General features: G+C 51.4%; 1 long non-coding RNA gene across 1 annotated transcript; it reads left to right on the top strand.

The window, feature by feature from the left end:
- Positions 1-5,150: 5,150 nt before the first annotated feature.
- Positions 5,151-6,717, top strand: LOC125942666 (uncharacterized). The gene is made up of 2 exons (XR_007465298.1): positions 5,151-5,467; positions 6,554-6,717. It is a non-coding gene; the product is annotated as an uncharacterized LOC125942666 (long non-coding RNA).
- The last annotated feature ends 640 nt before the right edge of the window (positions 6,718-7,357 follow it).

The following is a 7,357-nucleotide window of genomic DNA, read 5'->3' as shown; positions in this document are numbered from 1 at the left end:
TCCGCACGACCTCCGCTCCTGGCCCAGACCAGATAAATAACCAAATTCTCCGAAACCTGGACGACAATTCTGTCAAGGCACTCACAACATACTTCAACCACTGCTTCGACACTGGCACCCTTCCATCCTCGTGGAAGGATGCCAAAGTCATCTTTATTCCCAAACCCCACAAACCCGTAAACACGTCAAACCTCAGACCAATCTCACTCACCTCATGCATTGACAAAACTTTCGAACACATTATCCTCAACCGCCTCAATAAATATATTGAGGACAACAACCTATTTCCACCAGAGATGGTGGGATTCCGCCGCTCCCTGTCGTGCCAGGACGTTATGCTTCGCTTGAAGCACGACATCTTGACACCCAACCCTACTCACGACACACAAGCAATTCTGGGTCTCGACCTTCATGGCGCTTTTAATAATGTGGATCATTGCGTCATACTTCGGGAGCTAAACCTTCTTGGGGTAGGCGAAAGGATCCACAATTACATTGCCGCATTCCTCTCCAACCGCACCGCGACAATATTTATTGGCGCGTAGCAATCCCCTACCTATCACCTTGGGAGCTTTGGCACGCCCCAGGGGTCCGTGCTATCTCCCCTGCTCTTCAATTTCGCCATGCTCCACCTTGCACGCTCCCTTAAGACCATCCCAGGGCTGAACTTCTCCCTATACGCGGACGACATCACCCTCTGGGTCACAGGTGGCTCAGACGGTGAGATTCAAGACGTACTGCAGGCCGCCGAAGATAAGGTGGAGGCCATAGCGGGACGCATGGGTCTCGTCTGTTCCCCGAGAAATCTGAAATCCTTCTCCTTCCTGCCCACTCCGGCAACCGTAGACACACTCCCGACATCCACATCCTCCTCGGCAACAAACATGTCCCCAGGGTAGACAAGCTCAGGGTTCTCGGTCTGCATATTCAGAGCAATCGACACAACATGCACACCCTCCAGACACTCCAATCCACCGTCGACAACACTCTCAGACTGCTCGGCCGCGTGTCCAACCGACACGGCGGTCTGCGGGAAAATTATCTTCTCCGACTAATACACGCCTTTGCCATCACAAAGGTAACTTACACACTCCCATACTTACACCTTCTCAGAAAGGAGACTGACAAGGTCAACACCCTCCTTCGCAAAATCTATAAATTTGCCCAAGGCCTCCCACTACGCACGTCCACAGAACGGCTCATGCAGACCGGTACCTTCAACACACTCGACGAGCTCGTCGAAGCCCATCTCACCTCCCAACAAACCCGCCTTTCCAAATCGAAAACCGGACGACACATTCTCAACTCCTTAGGCATTTCTCCACCATCTCTCACTCACCCCAAACACACCATTCCACACCACATACACGCGAATTTACACATTCCACCACTCCCTAAAAACATGCACCCTATACATCACATCCCACGCAGGAGGCAAAGAGCCAAGGCACTACACAGAAAATTCTCCAATTCAACCGACGTGCTCTATGTCGACGCCGCCGAATATAGCACTGACTCCAAATATGCCCTCTCAGTAATAAATTCGCGCGGCCAGTTAGCTACGGCCGCCTCTGTCTATGCTTCTTCTGCGGAGGAGGCGGAGGAGGCGGCCATAGCCCTGGCTTTCACTATTCCAAATTCCTCCGTCATTGTCAGCGACTCAAAAACAGCCATCAGCAATTTCGGAGCGGGCAGGGTGTCAAGGCAAGCCCTTTCCCTAACCCTCTCTCACCCTCCCACACAAGACGTAGGCCTGATTTGGACCCCAGCACACGCGGGTCTCGCCGGCAACGAGGTGGCTCACGCCAGCGCCCGAGGATTAACGGACCGGGCGCGGGCATTAGGTGAGTCGCAGATCGTTGCTTTCGAGAGGCCGTTTTCCGCGCGAGATCGCCTTCTCACATTCCACGACATCTGTGCACATTATACACTCGATCGTCTGACATTTCCTCCCTTGGCTTCTCCACGTAAACGCGAGATCCTCTGGCGGCAGCTACAGACTCGCACCTTTCCCTCCCCTCACTTTCTACACGTCATTCGCCCTTCTCTCTACCCTTTTAGAAGTTTATAAACTGCGCAAGAAAACGAAGACACAAGAAGGAAAACACACACGACACCACGAGCGCAGGGGTGTGTCTTCCTTCTTGTGTCTTCGTTTTCTTGCGCAGTTTATAAACTTCTAAAAGCTATGAACCAACTAGCCCACCAGAACGTCCTACTCTCTACCCTTCCCCGGCCTGCCGCTTCTGCTCAGCGGCCAAGGCCAATCTCGACCATATAATGTGGGGATGCCCTCAACACTCATTACCCCCTCCCCGTAATAACTTAATTACTAGTGAGGAGCAGTGGGGGGCTGCCTTGCGCAGCTCCAGGCCCGACGTTCAGGAGGCCATCCTGGGGTGGGCTGAGAGGGTAGTGGAGGACTACCTCGAGTAGACCCCTTCCCCCCTCTACCCCGCTGCCCCTTTCCTTGTAAAAAGGATAAATAAAGTTGTTACTACTACTACTACTACTACCGAGCGCACCAGGTTGCTATGATAGAAATGCTGGAAAAGGGGTTTGTGTTTGAGTTTCCTCGTAACAGAATTATGTTTTCTCGTACATTCAAATTACAGTCCGACGCCACCATGTCTGTAGGTTGTGGTTAAGTCGTACTTTACTATTTTTCTGGCGGATTTCACTGTGAGAAATTCAATTTTTGTTCACCAAAAGCCTGCATCACATGGAGGGCCTGCGCGGTGGGGGTGGTTCGGGTTGACTTCCTCCTTCGCTAACGTACATCTTGCGCCACGAGCTGGGCCTGCGCGGTCGGTGTGGTTGGGGATGATTTTTTCCTCCACAGACGCCGCGACGCCGGATTTTCTGCGACACGGGGCCTTTAACGCTGTCGCGTTAAAGTCGCCAAGGCGAACGAAAGCGTACATCGCCGTCTGTCTGTCATCGAGAAACCGCTTTTCACCTGCACAGAACTCTTACCGCTAGGCACATACATGTACAGGCGCGGCCACTGCTACAAGGAACACGTGGCAGCATTAATTTATGGCAGCACTCCGCGAAGCGCCCGGCGCCTCCTTGCGGCGCAGGCGCAATCAAAGCGATAGGCGGAGCAGCGCCCGGCATTTCCTTCCCTTCGCCGCCCGAGCGCTGGTATCTATAGGTCGTGCGCACTAGAGGCTCTGAGTATTCATGCAAGTGCTGCGAAAGCCAAATTTATGCAGGCTGATTTATCATGCTCCATGCAGACGCACCGAATTTGGAATGGAATAATGCTTCCAGTCAGTTTTCATGTGCTAAGTATACTTAAAATTTTTTTTATTGCTTAGTGAAATATAATGCCGATTTGAAAACTCCGTGCTATGAATTTATTCGAAAATAAATGGAAATTTTCAATTTCCGATGACTATGGCTGGCACTGTGGCAGATATCCACTTGGGTGACAATCGGAGGAGTCACCCGACTATGCGAAAAGCTGTGGGCAAAACAAAGGGTCAGCATTGGGTGATCACTTTCGTGGATATTTTCACTTCAGTACGATTTTGCGTGACTCTGCACCAAACGCACCCGCGTTTCGGCCGACATTGTTTCTGGGGTTTTGCCAAGTTCGCGATCTTCAGACAGTACCAAGTGCGCCGTCGGCGGTATGTACTTCGACGAGTCCAGTGCAGAATCTCGAGGAATCTCCAAAGTCCCTGAGAGTGACCGCTCGAGAATACCGCCCCTGTATAGGATGACGAATCCAGCTTGTGTTGTTTGAGCCATTGATGCGATTAGCGCTGGGTTGCATTGCTCTCAACGACAATCGTGCCATAATCCAGCGTGGCAGGACACAGTGAGGCATTCCAGAAGCGACGCACGTAGCTTGTGTGTACCAGGCGAACGACAGCAACTAGCGTCCAATACTTGATCGCATCACCATCGGGAATAGTCGCGCAGCATTCGTCCTCTTACCCTCTAGCCATTGCGCAGCGACCTGCTACAATGAAGTGGCACAAAACCTCGGCAGTTCTTTATAAATGGTCACAGATAACAGGACCATATATCAAAAGTTTGGATAAATATAACGGCGCCAACTTGTGTCTTGCAGTATTTGCCATAAACCCACTGACGTTACGAATTAAGGGTTGGTGTGCTCTAGCTTTTCTTTATTTTTGCGATAGCAATTATATGGACACTCAAAGCGGATTTCTGCGGTCGCCGTCGCCGTCGCCGTGAGGTTCCGTATGACGTCAACGGCGATGAAATCGTCGCCGCGCGCCGTATGCTGTATGTGCGAGTGAAAGCACGCGAGGGAGGCGCGCTTTCACGGGGAGCGAACGCACGGTGGAGAGCAAACACTCGTTCTGCGCCGTGCTCCCTGAAGGGCTGCAGAATTAAGCGTCTCTTTCCTCCTTTACAATCACCATATTGACCCTTTTCGCGGCGATCCCGTGAGCGCTGCCATGTTTGATCACGTGCTGACGCGTCCATTGCTTGCCTCAACTGCCTCCGTTGCCTCCTTGTTTACAATGGAAGTGTATGACGCCGGCGCGGCTTGGAAAACATCTGTTTTCGGAGATATCGTAGACGGTGACTAGGTGGACGACACGAAGCTTTCATCACAGCTTCAGAGAACATGCAAAAGCGCTTTCGGAGCTTTCGGGACAAACACGACCCTGTACATTATGAATGAATAACCTCTTACTTGTGTATTTCAGCGTAAATATTTAGGCGTCATTTTAACACACGCTGTCCGATTGGAAAGTCATGTTAACAAAAAAAAAAAAAACCTCAAGTGGAAAATAATGTACATGCTGAGCACTAAAGCGACTCTTCTTTCTGAGAAGACGCCTTCGGTCTAGCGCCCCCAGATGCAAATCTGCTGGCCTATAAAATGCTTGTTCGACCAGTGCTTGAGTACGCCAATATTGTTTGGTTTCAGTACACAAAAGAACTCATTGCAAGAATGGAGAGGGTGCAGAGGAAGGCAATAAGGTTCTTTTTAATAAATACAAGTTCACGGATTCATTGGCTGAATTGTTAAAGAGCTGGTTTATCAACACTGCAAAGTAGGGCAAAACGAGCATGACTAAATTTTATTGCGATAGCAAGTATATGGACACTTCAACCGGATTTCCGCCGTCGGCGTCGCCGTCGCCGTGAGGTTCCCTATAGACGAGGCAACCTAAAGTTTGCCCGCGCGGCACCAGCGCCGCCCACTCCCCTGGCGGCAGGATGGAAGTGTCGAAGGTCGCCGCCGGGCCAGCGCGCGGCTGTGTTCTCTACGGCTCGAGCGACCGCGTGCGTTGTTTTCGTGACGGCGAGCGCGACCTCATCAACCAGGAAAGGTGGCACGCAATACTGCCGTGTTGTTGATTGCCACAAGAGCCTCGAAAAGTCGAAAGCCGCCCGTGAAGTTCTACAGAATTCCGGAGAGGTGGTACGAGGAGGACAGACGACAAGCGTGGATAACTGCAGTGCGCCGAGTCAAGTAAGTCACGTACTTTCGCATTCGCGTGCAATATCACGGCCGCTCGATAAAAACGCAATAGTAATGTGCCTGTATTTAGCGCATGGCCGTTTGTTTAGACGGGTCTCGTACAGTGAAATCCGCCGTGTTAGCTTAGCGGTAAATGCATACGTGTAGCGCCGCTAAGCTCGACGACGCGAGCTCGATTCCCGGCCACGGCGGCCGCATTTCGATGGGGCGAAATGCAAGAATACGGTTCTTGCCATGTACTTTGATTTTTGTGCACGTTAAAGAACCCCGGTGGTCAAATTTATTCCTGAGACCCTCCATTACAGCGTGCCTCATAATGATATTGTGCTTTTGGCACGTAAAACCTACGAATTTAATTGATTGTACTGTTCGTTCACTCACGATCGGCAAAGACTGGCTCAAGATAATTATATCCTTTTTTTCCAAACGCTGCAACTTAAATTCCTAGTTGTACAGGCAACAAATAGGGCCGCACGTTACTTGTCTTTTGTGTGGTGGAATTCCGTATTTAATGCAAGCTGCGGTCATCGCATGCGTCGGTAAGCGGCAGATCGCAAAGCAGCTGCCCGAGACGCGCGCGTTATGTTTGTTGCTTGGCCATGCTTTCTGGGTTCACAATATCCAATCATGCTTTAAAGTAATTGCCACCTTGCACATTCTTCCTGCTTCACTCTTCCCGCCAAGAATCTTCGTTTCGTGTAGTAGCCGGCCATCGGTGTGAGCTTACTTTTGCTGCGGCGGGGCATTCGCCCGACGAGAAACTAGATTTGCTTTGGTGAGGCATGTATCGCCAATTCTTGCACTCGTGCTGCTGGTCCCAAGGTAATCGCTGGTTACCGTGACCTGGGTTCATTTCGCGGAGCAGTTTGTACGAGTGATTTCTCATGACCAGTGAAAATATACCTTGCTCAATAATGCAATGAGTTGCCATGACTCTAGCATTGAATAAGGCATGATATACTTTAAATATTTATACAGCATGATATAAGGCATTATGCACATATGTAGTACTTACATCGTTAATTAATTTTATTGGCTTATTGGTACCTAATGCATGTGTTCTTTCTGTTCCGGCAGTGCTGATGCCACTCCCTGGGAGCCAAATTGAGAGCAGCCGTGTGTGCGCGCCCAGCGACCAACGAAACCACCCGCAATCGTCACCGTCTCTGCACATCTCTGCAAGCATGGATGACCGCTTTGTGACTGCACCATAGAGAAATAAAAGTGACTAAATGACTGAACTCGATGTGTACCTCTAACTCGATGTCGTAAACTATCTTGTTGGACACCTCCGACACGCACTTGGCTTTCACTGTCACATCACCGCCCACAATTTTTCAACACCACACACGTGTGGAAGCAGACGCTCCCCTTTCTTGAGGTTGCCGCCACGAAAAAAACTGTTGGCGTCGGCAACCGTCTTGAAATTGCACTGCAGTCTTTGCATCGCTGTTCAGCAAGCAGGCGATCTGCCGCCGTCGAAAATGGAGCGCCGTGAGCACGAGCAGCGAAGGAAAGCGTGGGCGAAACAATGTAAACAAAGCGGAGAGCGCACCGCGGAGCGACCGCGCTGCTTGAAATTTCCACCTTGGGGCCGCTGTCAGGAGGCGCAGCAGCGCCTTCAGGCGATCGTTTTCTCGTCTATAGATAAAATATTCGCCGCGCGCCGTATGCCCGAGCGGAAGCGTGCGGGGACGCGCGCTATCACGGAGAGCGAACGCACTCAATCTCCCACGCGCAAGCAAGGAAGCGGGAAGCCAGCGCCGGAGGGAGCGGGGGGGGGGGGGGGGGGGGGGGGGCACTTCTACTAGAGCCACTGTACTTCTACTCTGCCAACAACCGCGCTCGTCGCTCGCTCGCACCGTCGCTTATCTCCACACG

The sequence above is a fragment of the Dermacentor silvarum genome, chromosome 1, assembly GCF_013339745.2.
Source record: "Dermacentor silvarum isolate Dsil-2018 chromosome 1, BIME_Dsil_1.4, whole genome shotgun sequence".
Classification (NCBI taxonomy): domain Eukaryota; kingdom Metazoa; phylum Arthropoda; class Arachnida; order Ixodida; family Ixodidae; genus Dermacentor; species Dermacentor silvarum.
The sequence above is the reverse complement of the archived record's forward strand: the minus strand, read 5'-3'. Positions and strand labels throughout refer to the sequence as shown.